Here is a 17,514-nt window from a genome sequence, read left to right as displayed (position 1 = left end):
GCAACAGAACACTATTCGCTTCATCGCTCTGACCCAACTCGCAAGTATACTCATTATTTCCCTTATCCTGTCCGCAAATTTCTCCACCGTCTCCCTCTGTCTCTTTGTCATTGTACTCTACCTCTCCCTAAAGTAGCGAGCACTATTCTGTTTCTTGCACCTTTGTAAAAGCCCTTCCTTTAACTGCTTAGACTGTCCTGCCTTCCTTAAGGCCTCAGAACACCTTACATATGTTTTCGCTTCACCCGTTAATCTAATCTTGGCTACATGTAACAACTGTTCATCAGACCAGCCATTCATCGTAGCTGAAATTTCCAAGTCCTCCGCAAATGAACGCACATCCTCAGACGCCTTGCCAGAAAACGGAGAATCAGACTCTTGGCAGCTGGATCAATCTCCTGCACCCGAGGCAACAACGACTGGTCAGATGCGGCTTCCCACTCACTTCTACATGTTAATTCATTTCTCAATTGCGTAATGTCTGCTGTCAATTGTGCTACATTTTCCAAGAAAATCCGCACCGCTTCTGATTCCGACACCTTGCCCTACTTACGTTCTGTATTTTAATTTAAAAAACCTACCTGTTACCAACTGTTCGTCTAAAATTGTGAGCCGTATGTTTGTGACTATTACAGCGCTATCATCACAAAGCGAAAAAAGTGGTCCAACTAAAACATTCATATTTCTTTATGTTCTACACGAATATGTAATAAAATTGAGGGTTCCTGTTTAAAAAAATGCAGTTGATATCCGTTTGACCTATGGTAGCGCCATCTAGCGGGCCAACCATATCGCCATCTGGTTTCCCCCTTCAAGCTAGACAAGTTTCGTTCTTTGTAGTTTTTTCGTGTGACGCTTATTTCGTGAGATATTTGGCCCGGTCACGATCAATAGACCACCCTGTATGTGCAGTCTTTCTGGAGAATAATAATTGGACAGGCATAGCTAATGAACTAAATGTAAATGGTACTCAAAGTTACGGTGGTCTCTTTCATAGTATTATCAGATTTACACTTGTGAATTAAATTCGTAGTTTGATACTTAAAAGCGAATTATGTATAGTAAAGACAATAAAACAATCAGTTATAGAGAAATTCCACTTTATTATTTGATCATGTCCACTAACCTCTGATTCTTCAGTTACATAACGTACAAATCTAGCACATCTTGCTTGCTTTTTACTGTCTAACAACAATGTGCTCTGGGAAGGACGTTGCACGTATGTAGAAAGCGTAGTTCAACCAAGTGAGTTTGTACTGAGCAACGTGGACATCACTGTGTAATTGGAGAGAAAGACATGAAGTTAATCGAGTATTCTGGGCAGATGAGAAATGGGACACAGTATTTCGAGATTTGCGTTTATTTTCCTCTCCAGGGAAGAAAGATGCACAAGGCATACTGGCCCGTAAGTAATATTACGGAAGATTATCATTTCTTCCTACGAACGTTCTTCTGTTGGGTGGGTTAACAAAGGTCGCCAGTTTATACATCCTATGTATTATGAAACTCTTGATGTCGTAGTCTCATTTCCTATGCTGTTCCAGAAGGAAACCAGGCATTAACAAGTAATATGCCTAGACGCACTCAGAGAGAGTTTACAGACGTTTTGGCTTCTTCGCATTTTCCAGCTCCACTTTGTAGTTTTCCATCTGCATCTGAACAATTTTCAACTGTTCGACGAGTTTATGGAGTTGTTCGAAGCCCTCTTTCTCTGATAATATCGGCCGTTCTGCCAGCAGTTGCTTGGCTTCTTCTATCAGACTCATGTCTATCGTGCCGGACACAGGTGTGTCCACTTTTTCACCGCTTACCAGTTTACCAAATTGTCCTCTGTTAGGCCAGACTTCCAGCCGCGTTTTTTCTGATCCTTTTCGGAAGAGCCACACTTTTCTCAATCGATCATAGAGAAACTTGAGTTTCAGTGCTTTAGTGATCTCGTAGTGACGTGATGCAATTTTTTCCATTTCGTAGAGACAGTCGATCTGTGACTTCAGGCTGAGTATCTCGGCGTTTCCTCTTATCTTTTGTTCATCAGATACCGCGAGTGCTGTTAGCAGATTTAAAAGAACGATTGGTAGAAAGAACATGAAAAGAGTGACAACGAAGCATGCAAGGACGACGTCTAAATTGAGAGTGATGTCTGGGGCCATGTCTCCAGCCATCATATTGACTATTTTGAATAAAGCGAACAGGGGGTGGGAGAAGTAGTGTACAGTGTCGACCGTCGTGTCGTTGCTGGGAATTGTATTTCTGTCTGAGGAGAATACCACGTAGAAAGAGAACGAGAACCCTAAGATGATCAAAGAAAATATGGTGAAGAAGTAAGTATAATTTCGCAAAACCGTTCTGAACATCTCGACATACATCGCATGTTTTTGGAAACGGCCACAAAGCCATAACAGTTCAAACCACGAGAGAATTATCGTTAGGGTTGTCCACCATATACCAATACCATTCTGGGGAGTGAAAATTAGGGTGAATACTGTGCCAGAGAGCATTAACATATCTTTGTAGTTCTGAACGTTTCTGAAGTACGATTTCGGGTGAATCATTTGAAAGATTTCTCTTACTGCGATTGGTACCAAGCTCACCCACGTTAACACATTCAAGACGATCCATGCAGTGGTGTCGCGCTTCTCCGTGTTACTGTACTGCACCCATATGAATGAACTAAAAGCAAGCACGTATGTGAAGTACAAGATGAAGTTCAGCCTCAATAGCCACGTTATTCGCTTATACTTCAAGTGTAGGAATGCTTTGATTACTGGGTGGTGTAGAACTTCTTCATGTTCTTCTGAGTGGCTTAAGAAACGCAGGAAACGCATTTCAGAATACAAGCGACGTTTTGGGGCACCTATGCGTTTCTCAGACTCAAGAAGCGCTTTCTCTGGATCTTTAGTGTCCCTGTGTAATATTTTAGCAAATGGCGTAGGAACTGATGACCTGACATCGGTGAGCAACAGACTGAAGTCAAATTTTATGACGTACTGGAGATGAGTCGGCAAGCAGTTGTCGGTAGAGCTGAGACTGTTGTTGAGTAGTGCGTCGACGTTCGCAGCACTGAGTGCATACTCGCCAAAGGAGCTCTTTGCTCTCATATTGGCACCGCGGTTGAGGAGTTCAACAACTGTATTCAGATCGGCGTTCCTGGACGCGAAATGCAGCGCTGTGTACCCTTGGACGTTGCTGGCGTTGACGTCGGTCCTTTCTGTCTGGAGCAGCAATGTTATCATTGTTTTAGCGACGCTGTCTTTTCCTTTAGATGCTATAAACGAGGCCATCACCAGGGGCGGGCTAGCGTGCTTATCGGAGACGCCGATACAGTTGGGGTCAGCACCCTTATCGAGCAAAGCTTTGACCACCTCGCACTGTCCTCTGATAACAGCGAATTGCAGTAGTGTGTACTGACCGCTCTTGTTATCCAAAATCTCTCGCCCCTCTTCGCCTAGCTCGTCGATGTCTTTTATGAATGATTCGTAGTCGCCAATGACCAGGAGATCGAAATAGCGCTGCCACGGAGAAGTTTGCCGTGAAATCAGCATTGATCGTTTCTGACGAACAAGGAGAGGCGGCGACCGTCGAGAACACGCCTCCTCCAGCATTTGGCGCACCTGGAGATCGGCGGCCACGTCTGCCGGTTTGTGGCCCTCTGCGTCAGCGACTGCCGGGTGCAGGTCACGCCTCTCCAGCAGCTGACGCAGGCAGTCGACGCCGTCGTCGGAGGGCGCGGCGAGCGCTGCGTAGTGCAGCACGGTGCGACCGCGCGCGTCCACTTTAGCGGCCTCCAGGTCGCTACGCGCCAGCAGTCTCTCTACGCAGTCCAACTCCGCCGCCTCCACGGCCAGCATCAGCGGCGTTACGCCATCACGGTCTTGCGCGTTGATGTCCACCGACTCGTCTTCCAGAAGGCAGTCCAGAACGACCACGTTCCCCTCTTCTGCTGCCACATGGAGAGCCGTTCTGTTTAGAGAACAAAAACATTTTTAGGTCTTCCTAAGAATCTGAGAGCTATACGATTCATAGTGGATATTAAATCTTCCGATAAACATGTGAAAGTAGAAGTCTCTTGGATATATAGACGCGTTATAATTAGCTTATAACAGCTTTGCCAAGGCGACAGCGTCTATTGCTGATACAGCGGTCGTACAGCTCTACACGTCTTCCTACCCTTATTGTGTTGTGTAACTCGTGTACAGCCTGTAGGACGAGAGCAAGGAGGAAAGTGGCGTTGCAGTTGTTGATTGTGTGGGGTTGGAGTTACCGATTGTATGGGCCTATGTTGTGGCACAACTAGGGTGTGGCAGCCGGCACACGTACTACCGTCTTTCCCGTGTGTGTGCCGTTTCAGGACAGGCTAAGAAAATAAAGAAGGGCAAAAGTGTAGGGACAGAGGGAGGGCGAAGTAGGGGGAAGAAGAAGAGGAAGGATTCTTTCTTTTGCTTGTGCCTTTTTCCCGCAGTGACGCAGGGTCGGCATGGTTAATCGAAATTGGCGAGGTTAATTTAAGGGGTGGCTGGATGCCCTTCCTGCCGCCACCCCATACCCCCCGGGACGGAATTAGTGTACCTCAACTGTCTGCGTCTAGTGTAATCCATGGAATAGTGTGAATGTGTTCAGATGTCTGTGAGCCGTGTAACTGAGGCGGAACGTGGGGACCAGCCCGGTATTAACCTAGGGGATGTGGAAAACCGCCTAAAAACCACATCCAGGCCGGCCGGCACTACGGCCTCCATCGTGAATCCACCGGGCGGATTCAATCCGGGGCCAGCGCGCCTACCCGAGTCCAGGAAGCAGCGCATTAGCGCTCTCGGCCAACCTAGCGGGTCAAGAAGAGGAAGGATTGAGGGGCTATAGTATGGGATGAAGTGGAAGTGTAAGTCGTGAGGCGATTCGGATTGGACTGTCATGAGCAATACTTCCATAAGAACTACCTCTCCGTTGCTTTGAGACGTTTCTTTCTTGCTTCCGACTACTACATGGAGCCATTGTCGTTATGCCAGGTGAGTCAAAGCAACGGTAGTCTGAAGAGCATACTTTGCGTTTGTTGTTTTATGCTTGCTACGGCTTTATATTGAATGGCAAACGATGCGTCTTTGGACTTCGTGTTGATCCATGTTTTGAATTGTATTATACAAAAAAAGAACTATTTAAATGTTTATCTTCTCCTTAATTGTAAATTCATGTTGATCTCAAAAAGGAATGAACAGTATAAGCAGCGATAAGGATTAAAATAAATGTGGAGATGGTGACAGGGCGATAAGGGATGCTACACCACTCTCTTTGCGTAGTTACGTAATCTGTCTTCCGATATAAAAGTATCCATTTCACAATTCAAAACATCTCATTTCACTCGAGGTACGAAATCTTCATCAGAATCTACAAATGCCAAGATCGCACTCTGCCTATTGTTAATGAGCATACAGTCTGAGTTGACAGATAACAAATGAAATCAATGCGAACATTACAGGCACCATCATCGCAAACTGTCGGGACCGGATTGCTGCAAGCTGGGTTGAGATCTAGAGTTGCCGTGTGTCGTTTACCAGAAAACAGATACTAGCGTGATGTACAGCCAGAGTCAGCAGGGACAATGAGTGGCATTCTCTAGTGTTCAGCGATGATTCTCACCGCTGTTTCTAGTAGGCAGATCGACTCCAACGTCTTTGTAGACGACTTGCTGCAAGGTTACAAGAACCAATGTTTCTAAAGACCCATATCTTTCTGTTTACCAGAAAACAGATACTAGCGTGATGTACAGCCAGAGTCAGCAGGGACAATGAGTGGCATTCTCTAGTGTTCAGCGATGATTCTCACCGCTGTTTCTAGTAGGCAGATCGACTCCAACGTCTTTGTAGACGACTTGCTGCAAGGTTACAAGAACCAATGTTTCTAAAGACCCATATCTTTCTGTTTACCAGAAAACAGATACTAGCGTGATGTACAGCCAGAGTCAGCAGGGACAATGAGTGGCATTCTCTAGTGTTCAGCGATGATTCTCACCGCTGTTTCTAGTAGGCAGATCGACTCCAACGTCTTTGTAGACGACTTGCTGCAAGGTTACAAGAACCAATGTTTCTAAAGACCCACATCTTTCTGACTCTTGGAATGAAGATTTGGGGAGCTATCTGATACGACGAGAGGGCTGATTTGATAGCTCTTGAAGGAAGACTGAATGCTGGCCAGTATGTGGCAACAAAGGTAAACCCTGTGGTAATACCATTCATGACTACATTGCTGAATGGCACATTCCAGCAGGATCATGCAAGACCCAACACTGCATTTCACACGATAGACTTCTTGAGGAATGTAGAGATCGCTGACTGGCCTCTACGATCGCTTGATTTTTAGCCCTAGAGCATGTTTGGGATGCGACAGGAAGACGATACCTTCATACCAGCCCTCAGCAACCACTCTTCATGAAAGGACGGCATGGCAAGAACGTCCTCGATACGACATTTATGGGCTGTTTACTTCGATGCCGCAACGAATAAAATGTGTTCGTACCTGTGGGCGTTACGTCTCATAGTGAGGGTGGTGACGATGATCAGTCCAAATGGAGTGAAAATGTAATCATTTAATACCCGTTACATCAAGAACTTCTTCACGTTAATTAGATGTAAGTTAGATAAATATCGAACTGGAGATTCATGATGTAACACCATCCCGTCAGTGTACGTCCTTAAGCGGGCGTGTCAGTTCCTCAACAAGGTGGGATAGTACGAAGTTTGGAAGCTATGTAGAGAAACCTATGACAATTTAAAGCCTGGACTCAGTCCGTGGGGCGAGCTAGAGTACTGCGATCGCAATATACCGCGTGATAAATGAAGTGTTAAAAGTCCGATCCGATAGGGCCTTAATATATCAAGAACATTCAGGGCAGCTTATACCGTACTCCAATAAGGAGCCAAAACATTTCATTTCAGAAGGCATGAAGGTTATCTCGCGGAGCCACGCGGAGTGATGAGCCGGGACAAACGAGAGTTGGAAAAGGGAAGATCGATGAAGTGCAGATAGGTGTCAAATACGTACCAGAGAACCAATTTCTGAATTTCAGCTTAGAACAGGAAGAATAATGAGAAGCCAGGTTGTCTGTACTGTAGCCGCAAACCTAGAAAAAACACACGACAGTGTTGGGTGGAATAACGTGTTAGAAATCATGAGCAGCATGGGAATAGAGTTCAGAAACAGGACTAATAAAAATAGGAGACCCAGAAAGATCGCACTTTTCTAACAAATCATGTGTGTTCTGCTCACGGCACTTCATAGACAAGCCGTTTATTGTGGAGTAGGTAATATAGACAAAGAACCGCAAATCAAATGAGCAGATACAATTTCAAGAGAAATTTGACGTCGGTGGGCTCGTTGTCATTGGAAGCATCGGGATGGACAGCGCTACGTAGCTCCATGTCTTCGCCGGTGATTGGATGAATACTTTTAACGCCCAGCAATACGTGCAGTTACATATGTTACTTTCCATAGCTGCTTTTGGTCGAAACATCTTTTTTACGGGAAACAATGCCCATGTGTACAATATTGCTCTGACAGACGAATTTCTCGAAGGTAAGGAATATTGACAGGCTAACGAGGCAGTTGAATACGGATTCTGTAAAATAATATCTCTTACTTATTTGTTTTCTGTGGCGGATTTATTACAGTTTTTGTAAAAAAATGTGTAATTTCGATGTTAGTACTTTTCTAAGCATGTGCCTCGTGCTAAATATCTTGTAATTCCGCTTAAGTTCCGTCTATATTTTTTTCAATAGCCTCTTCGTGAAAACTGCGCTCATTTCTTGATATGTCTAACTTTTGGACTCTAGTGTAAAGCAAATAGGAGAAGAAATACGTCACCTGAACAGAAGTCGCTTGATACGCCTATTTAATATGGAATTGACTACTAGATGTCACGAGAGGAAGAATCGTCAATATAAAAAGAGCCAGAGAGTTTGTGGCTTGGCCGGGAGAGTTCAGTGACTTCGAATGTGGTCTAATCATTGGCTGTCACCTGAGTAGCATATCCACCAGGGTCATTTCGACCATTCGAAAGCATCAAAAGACGATTGTGAAGTGAAAATTTGACTAGATCGGACAGAGCACATGATTTGACAGACAGGGACTTCCGAGATTACGGAGGGTGGCTGTAAAAAATCGCATGAAACTGTCGGAAGAAATCACTCGTGAGTTCCAAAGTGCTACCAACAGTCCAGACAGCGCAAAGGTAATTCGTAGGAAGCTAAAAAGAATGGGATACAATGTTCGAACAGCTTCTCATCAGTCACACATTTCTGCAGTCATTGCTACGTTACGCTTGAGGTTAGGTAAAGAACGACACCACTGGACAGCAGACGACTGAAAACTACGGATTTGGAACGATTAATCATGTTGTACCCTGTTGAAAACCGATAGAATGGTTCGACTTTGGTGAATGCTTGGAGAACATTATCTGCCACAGGTGTAGTACCATCAGTGAAGTAGGGAGGCGTTAGTGTTAGAATATGGGCTATTTTTCGTGGTTAGGGTGTGGTCCCCTTCTTGCACTTAAGGAAACGCTAAATGCAGAAGGCAATGAACAAATTTTACAGTATCATGTACTGCATACAGTAGAGGAACAGTTCGAAGACTATGACTGTATTAACAAGCAATGTATCTTGTCATAAAGCGGAGTCTGTCAACCAACGGTTTGTGGACAACAGCATTTTCTGAAATTTATTGGCCTTCTGAGAATCACGACGTGAACCCAACGGAACACCTTTTGGATCAGTTAGAACATCGACTTCGCTGCAGAACTCAACGTCCGACATCACTAACTTATTTGGTTTCGACTCCTTAGGAAGAATGGGCCGTCATTCCTCCACAGACATTCGAACAGCTCACTGAAAGTGTCCTCCAGAAGAGTTCAAATTGTCATAAATACGAAGGCTTGATACAGTCCGTGTTAATGTCTTCTAATAGGTATCTGGATACTTTTGCTCAGGTAGCGAAAGTCTATGTAAATGTCCTGCAAGAGGTAGATCATTCAGACTGTATGATACTGCCACAAGAAGGTGCGGTACAGAGAGAAAATTATAGCTTACGGGGGTGATTCCTGATGTCGTTATGGGGCAATAATAGACAGTGAGAGTACCTGTGAGTCTTAAGGTTGATGGCGTTGGGATCGGCGCCGGCGGCAAGTGTAACGCGTACGAAGTCTGGCGCGGAACGGTGAGTGGGCAGACGGCAGGCGGCTTCCAACAGGCGCATGCCCAGGGGCTCGTCCAGCCAAAGGTTGGCGTCGAACCCCCACGTGGCAGCTGCCACTAACAGCTGTCTGTAGCGCGCCGATTCGCCCTCACTCAGCGCAGACAGCAGCTCTTCCACCGCGTCGTCTTGTGGCAGCCCTGCACCTGTGAGGCTAACGTCCGGAAACACCTTCTGAGCGAGCTGGCGAGCTGTGTGCCCGCCTGCAGTCGCCTTGTCGAGATCCAGTGTCCGACCAGCCTCTCTGCAAACACACGTACCTATTGTCTTTAATATTTCATATTCGCTAGCACAAGGAACAAACACAGTGAATGAAATTATGTGTTAAGCTCACTGAACAGAATATTAATCATCCCTTTACAAGAGCACACTGGTCGCTTTGGAGAGCTGTAGGTGATGTAGAACTAGTACTTGGCGTTCCCTCTAGTGACGTCATGCCAGTGAAGTGATATACATGGTCCAGTCACATTAATGTGACCATAGCCCATGTTCAGAGTCAACATGCAACAGTCACTCTCAGACCGCAGGTGGCACCATTAGCAGTCGAAGGTATATAAAGTATGTGTGGGGGACGCTGGAAACAGTGCTGCTGTTCTCAAATGTGGAAATGGAGTTTATGTGACGTCCAATACCACATGATCATTCACTTTTGGGCCAAGGGTTCAATCATTTCCGTAACGGCTAAGTTTGTAAACTGTTTGTGTGTTGCTGTGGTGAAAGTGTGCCCCTGAATTACAAAATGACGCTATCCAAAGCCGGCACTGAGGCAACAGCGATGCGAAATAGTTCAAATGGCTCTGAGCGCTATGGGACTCAACTTCTGAGGTCATCAGTCCCCTAGAATTTAGAACTACTTAAACCTAAATAACCTAAGGACATCACACACATCCATGCCCGAGGCAGGATTCGAACCTGCGACCGCAGCGGTCGCGCGGTTCCAGACTGTAGCGCCTAGAACCGCTCGGCACCCCGGCCGGCACACCAATGCACCACGGGTCATAGATGGCAGGGGTGAAAGACAGCTGTGGAGATGTGTACGGGCGAATAGACGTGCGACTGTTGGGCAACTGACATCCCAGATGAACCAAGGGGCTACCAACAATGTCTCCTCAATGACCATTCAGCGAACGTTACTTTGTATGGGTCCCTGCCACAGGTGCCTTGTTCATGCACCTGTGGTGACTGCTGTTCATCAGCGACGAATTCTGCAATTTGACGTCCACCGAGTGGTGACAGGAGACCTTTCCAGATCAATGATGTTTTATGCTCCATTGGAGTGAAAGATCTGAAGAAGACACTCTCACAACAATTCCCAGAAGGGACCAGGCTGGAGGAGGGAGTGTTAAAGGCTGGGGAATGTTTTCATGGCATTCCCTGGATGATCTCGTCTTTCTAGAAGGCACAGTGTATCAACAGAAGTATGAATCTATCCTTGGGGACCATGTACACCCCTACATGCAGGAGGCGAATGCAACGTTTCACACAGCTTGCAGTGTGTGTGCGTGCTTCAAAGAGCACTGGGGTGAGTTTACCGTACTCACTTCACCACTAAACTTCCCGAATTTAAAACCATTCGAGAATCTATGGGACCATCTCGATCGCGCTGTTCGTGACATGGATTCTCAACAGAGAAACCGGGCGCAGCGGTACACGCTGCAAAACGTGGTTATTCCACTTATGTGATTGGACAGTACGTACGTGCGAGTACGGGAATCAGCACAATGAGATGGGTGGAAGTGGAGGCATGTCAGAGTGGCAGAAAGGAGCTACAGACCTTGTATGTACTCCCCGCGCCATACTGTAAATGAAGTCGCCATCTTTATTGGTGTACGGATGCAGAGCGCCCAATGTGTCCACAAGGAAAGGGGTACCAGACAAAACCGTGAAATTCGATGTGGAACAGTGTTAGTAAGAAGATCGTAATTGGCAGTGACCAAAGATAAGTGTCACGCCTTGTCAGTGATAATCGATTTCATGCGTGACCGGAATAGCTGTGTCAGTGAATGTAGATCCATATCAAATAGTTTCCCAGCGAACACTGTGAAGAGAACTGCGGGCAAAGGAAATCTGGAGTCGGGTACCTAGTATAAGACCATTGCCCATTGTAACTCACTGTAGGCGAGTAGAGTGGGCTGACGAGTAGAGTTGCCTCTTTAAAATGATGCAAGCCTTATAGCGGACTGACAGCCCAATGAGGCATTTGAAACGCAGAATGTGGAGGACGTAACTAATAGCCGCGGTGGTTACCCGATATGTTTGGGCGCTTTTTCGTACCATGAGTTGGGCTCGCTTATTCTGGTTGCCCTGCCAAAAGAAATCAGCGACGTTGTGGTCGGAAATAATGATACAGTTAAGTCCGTCGATAACGACTTGTTTGGACCAACATGAATTCACCTAGAACAGAGATAAGATAGCATACATATTGTAGGAGGTGCACGTGTTGAAGTGTACAGAAGTGTTGGTTCGTTAAATCAGGAAACTTTATTCTTCCATACCAAACTGCACGTCATGCGGGTGCGTGTGACAGTTGTAAAATGGCTTCTGAGACAACAGATATAATTAGTGAGCAATGTACTAAGACGGACTCCGTGACCTGAGGTCATCAAATAATGGTAACTAGACGTAAAGGTAACAAATTCTAAGGCTTCTATTGCAGGAAATTTGCTATCCAGAAGTGATAACAGAGCTTGAAATGTACTTCCCACGTTTAAGTCCTGCATTAACTCAAACAATTGTCTGCTGTATCTTACAGATTGAAATAATGCCATCATTGACATATTTCCGTGATTTTATCCATGAAAGAAGACTTAAATAGTGAATCCATAGACCTTTCAGTCTACGCTCTTTAGGTTAAAGTCACCTCCAACTAATATTCCATGACCCGAGCATTTCCGCGATATTGACTATAGATGCGAGAAATTAGGGTTTGTACGGAGGCTTTTAGTCGTTTTCCCCTCGCTCTATTTGCTAGTGGAACAGGAGAGAAAATGACTAATAGTGGTACAGAGAACCCTCCACCATGCACCGTACAGTGGTGTGCGGAATACGTATGTTGATGTAGATGTAGATTAGGAAATAACTACTCGAGGTAATCTCTAAATTTCAATATGAATTTTGAAAGTAATCGGTGTTTTGAGTCAGACTTTTTGATTCTGTTCAAGACTTGCACTTTGTGAGTAAAAGTTTTTCGTTATCATTAATTTCGTACACATCTAAATAACACGTTACGAGGATTTATTAGTGTCACTCTCTTCATAGAACTACAACTTAGACTTGTCAAACATTGGTCTGAAGAAGTGCTAAACTATAAGTAGAATGCAACGCCAGAATCTTACGGTGGTCCCAAAACATTTCAGAGAGCAAGGAAATGGCTTAGGTACGAGTATTTGTTTTCATAAAAGCAATTTCTTGTGTTTGTCTTTTCTGCCGTTGCAGTCTTGACAGAAAAACATGGTAACACCAAATTATATTTCCTGAATGGGAAACCAGTCGCTGAAACCGAATGCATACGGCCCAAAAAACCAAGCAACAATCAATCTGATGGAAGAATACTTCATCAACTCGACTGAAGAAAGCAAAACAGGTGAGAAACAACATGATAACAACACGTTTTCGATGAAAACGATTTCTCCCATCATGAGTTTTTCCCCGCAGTAACAAAATTAACAAGTACTCACTTTTGCTTTCAAATGATAAACTGACTGCGGACTGCAGTGTGACGATAACGTTTCTGGTCACACAATGTTCAAGGTGAGGTAGTTGTTAAAGTTAAGAAAATACCATTTGAAGGGTGGTAAACTTTGTTTTGCAGAAATAAATTGCTTCAGTGAGTTATTTGTATGGACTTGTGATTGCCATGGTATTTCTTCTATGCAGAAAATCCTACAATTGCATGTACTGAAAATTATACGTATGTTTATATCAACGTACATCTACATCTACATTTATACTCCGCAAGCCACCCAACGGTGTGTGGCGGAGGGCACTTTACGTGCCACTGTCATTACCTCTCTTTCCCGTTCCAGTCGCGTATGGTTCGCGGGAAGAACGACTGCCGGAAAGCCTCCGTGCGCGCTCTAATCTCTCTAATTTTACATTCGTGATCTCCTCGAGAGGTATAAGTAGGGGCAAGCAATATATTCGATACCTCATCCAGAAACGCACCCTCTAGAAACCTGGCGAGCAAGCTACATCGTGATGCAGAGCGCCTCTCTTGCAGAGTCCGCCACTTGAGTTCGTTAAACGTCTCCGTAACGCTATCACGGTTACCAAATAACCCTGTGACGAAACGCGCCGCTCTTCTTTGGATCTTCTCTATCTCCTCTGTCAACCCGATCTGGTACGGATCTCACACTGATGAGCAATACTCAAGTATAGGTCGAACGAGTGTTTTGTAAGCCACCTCCTTTGTTGATGGACTACATTTTCTAAGGACTCTCCCAATGAATCTCAACCTGGTACCCGCCTTACCAAAAATTAATTTTATATGATCATTCCACTTCAAGTCGTTCCGCACGCATACTCCCAGATATTTTACAGAAGTAACTGCTACCAGTGTTTGTTCCGCTATCATATAATCATACAATAAAGGATCCTTCTTTCTATGTATTCGCAATACATTACATTTGTCTATGTTAAGGGTCAGTTGCCACTCCCTGCACCAAGTGCTTATCCGCTGCAGATCTTCCTGCATTTCGCTACAATTTTCTAATGCTGCAACTTCTCTGTATACTACAGCATCATCCGCGAAAAGCCGCATGGGACTTCCGACACTATCTACTATGTCGTTTATATACACTCCTGGAAATTGAAATAAGAACACCGTGAATTCATTGTCCCAGGAAGGGGAAACTTTATTGACACATTCCTGGGGTCAGATACATCACATGATCACACTGACAGAACCACAGGCACATAGACACAGGCCACACAGCATACACAATGTCGGCACTAGCACAGTGTATATCCACCTTTCGCAGCAATGCAGGCTGCTATTCTGCCATGGAGACGATCGTAGAGATGCTGGATGTAGTCCTGTGGAACGGCTTGCCATGCCATTTCCACCTGGCGCCTCAGTTGGACCACTGTTCGTGCTGGACGTGCAGACCGCGTGAGACGACGCTTCATCCAGTCCCAAACATGCTCAATGGGGGACAGATCCGGAGATCTTGCTGGCCACGGTAGTTGACATACACCTTCTAGAGCACGTTGGGTGGCACGGGATACATGCAGACGTGCATTGTCCTGTTGGAACAGCAAGTTCCCTTGCCGGTCTAGGAATGGTAGATCGATGGGTTCGATGACGGTTTGGATGTACCGTGCACTATTCAGTGTCCCCTCGACGATCACCAGTGGTGTACGGCCAGTGTAGGAGATCGCTCCCCACACCATGATGCCGGGTGTTGGCCCTGTGTGCCTCGGTCGTATGCAGTCCTTATTGTGGCGCTCACCTGCACGGCGCCAAACACGCATACGACCATCATTGGCACCAAGGCAGAGGCGACTCTCATCGCTGAAGACGACACGACTCCGTTCGTCCCTCCATTCACGCCTGTCGCGACACCACTGGAGGCGGGCTGCACGATGTTGGGGCGTGAGCGGAAGACGGCCTAACGGTGTGCGGGACCGTAGCCCAGCTTCATGGAGACGGTTGCGAATGGTCCTCGCCGATACCCCAGGAGCAACAGTGTCCCTAATTTGCTGGGAAGTGGCGGTGCGGTCCCCTACGGCACTGCGTAGGATCCTACGGTCTTGGCGTGCATCCGTGCGTCGCTGCGGTCCGGTCCCAGGTCGACGGGCACGTGCACCTTCCGCCGGCCACTGGCGACAACATCGATGTACTGTGGAGACCTCACGCCCCACGTGTTGAGCAATTCGGCGGTACGTCCACCCGGCCTCCCGCATGCCCACTATACGCCCTCGCTCAAAGTCCGTCAACTGCACATACGGTTCACGTCCACGCTGTCGCGGCATGCTACCAGTGTTAAAGACTGCGATGGAGGTCCGTATGCCACGGCAAACTGGCTGACACTGACGGCGGCGGTGCACAAATGCTGCGCAGCTAGCGCCATTCGACGGCCAACACCGCGGTTCCTGGTGTGTCCGCTGTGCCGTGCGTGTGATCATTGCTTGTACAGCCCTCTCGCAGTGTCCGGAGCAAGTATGGTGGGTCTGACACACCGGTGTCAATGTGTTCTTTTTTCCATTTCCAGGAGTGTATATTGTGAAAAGCAATGGTCCCATAACACTCCCCTGTGGCACGCCAGAGGTTACTTTAACGTCTGTAGACGTCTCTCCATTGGTAACAACATGCTGTGTTCTGTTTGCTAAAAACTCTTCAATCCAGCCACACAGCTGGTCTGATATTCCGTAGGCTCTTACTTTGTTTATCAGGCGACAGTGCGGAACTGTATCGAACGCCTTCCGGAAGTCAAGAAAAATAGCATCTACCTGGAAGCCTGTATCTAATAGGTCTATAGTTTTGCGCATCTGCTCGACGACCCTTCTTGAAGACTGGGACTACCTGTGCTCTTTTCCAATCATTTGGAACCTTCCGTTCCTCTAGAGACTTGCGGTACACGGCTGTTAGACGGGGGGCAAGTTCTTTCGCGTACTCTGTGTAGAATCGAATTGGTATCCCGTCAGGTCCAGTGGACTTTCCTCTGTTGAGTGATTCCAGTTGCTTTTCTATTCCTTGGACACTTATTTCGATGTCAGCCATTTTTTCGTTTGTGCGAGGATTTAGAGAAGGAACTGCAGTGCGGTCTTCCTCTGTGAAACAGCTTTAGAAAAAGGTGTTTAGTATTTCAGCTTTACGCGTGTCATCCTCAGTTTCAATGTCATCATCATCCCGGAGTGTCTGAATATGCTGTTTCGAGCCACTTACTGATTTAACGTAAGACCAGAACTTCCTAGGATTTATTGTCAAGTCGATACATAGAATTCTACTTTCGAATTCACTGAACGCTTCACGCATAGCCCTCCTTACGCTAACTTTGACATCGTTTAGCTTCTGTTTGTCTGAGAGGTTTTGGCTGCGTTTAAACTTAGAGTGAAGCTCTCTTTGCTTTCGCAGTGGTTTCCTAACTTTGTTGTTGTACCACGGTGGGTTTTTCCCGTCCCTCACAGTTTTACTCGGCACGTACCTGTCTAAAACGCATTTTACGATTGCCTTGAACTTTTTCCATAAACACTCAACATTGTCAGTGTCAGAACAGAAATTTTCGTTTTGATCTGTTAGGTAGTCTGAAATCTGCCTTCTATTACTCTTGCTAAACAGATAAACCTTCCTCCCTTTTTTTTATATTCCTACTAACTTCCATATTCAGGGATGCTGCAACGGCCTTATGATCACTGATTCCCTGTTCTGTACATACAGAGTCGGAAAGTTCGGGTCTGTTTGTTATCAGTAGGTCCAAGATGTTATCTCCACGAGTCGGTTCTCTGTTTAATTGCTCCAGGTAATTTTCGGATAGTGCACTCAGTATAATGTCACTCGATGCTCTGTCCCTACCACCCGTTCTAAACATCTGAGTGTCCCAGTTTATATCTGGTAAACTGAAATCTCCAACTAAGACTATAACATGCTGAGAAAATTTATGTGAAATGTATTCCAAATTTTCTCTCAGTTGTTCTGCCACTAATGCTGCTGAGTCGGGAGGTCGGTAAAAGGAGCCAATTATTAACCTAGCTCGGTTGTTGAGTGTAACCTCCACCCATAATAATTCACAGGAACTATCCACTTCTATTTCACTACAGGATAAACTACTACTGACAGCGACGAACACTCCACCACCGGTTGGGTTGCATGCAATCTATCCTTTCTAAACACCGTCTGTACCTTTGTAAAAATTTCGGCAGAATTTATCTCTGGCTTCAACCAGCTTTCTGTACCTATAACGATTTCGGCTTCGGTGCTTTCTATCAGTGCTTGAAGTTCCGGTACTTTACCAACGCAGCTTCAACAGTTTACAATTACAATACCGATTGCTGCTTGGTCCCCGCATGTCCTGGCTTTGCCCTGCACCCGTTGAGGCTGTTGCCCTTTCTGTACTTGCCCAAGGCCATCTAACCTAAAAAACCGCCCAGCCCACGCCACACAACCCCTGCTACCCGTGTAGCCGCTTGTTGCGTGTAGTGGACTCCTGACCTATCCAGCGGAACCCGAAACCCCACCACCCTATGGCGCAAGTCGAGGAATCTGCAGCCCACACGGTCGCAGAACCGTCTCAGCCTCTGATTCAGACCCTCCACTCGGCTCTGTACCAAAGATCCGCAGTC

This window comes from Schistocerca piceifrons, chromosome 3 (genome assembly GCF_021461385.2).
Source record: "Schistocerca piceifrons isolate TAMUIC-IGC-003096 chromosome 3, iqSchPice1.1, whole genome shotgun sequence".
Lineage (NCBI taxonomy): Eukaryota > Metazoa > Arthropoda > Insecta > Orthoptera > Acrididae > Schistocerca > Schistocerca piceifrons.
The sequence above is the reverse complement of the archived record's forward strand: the minus strand, read 5'-3'. Positions refer to the sequence as shown.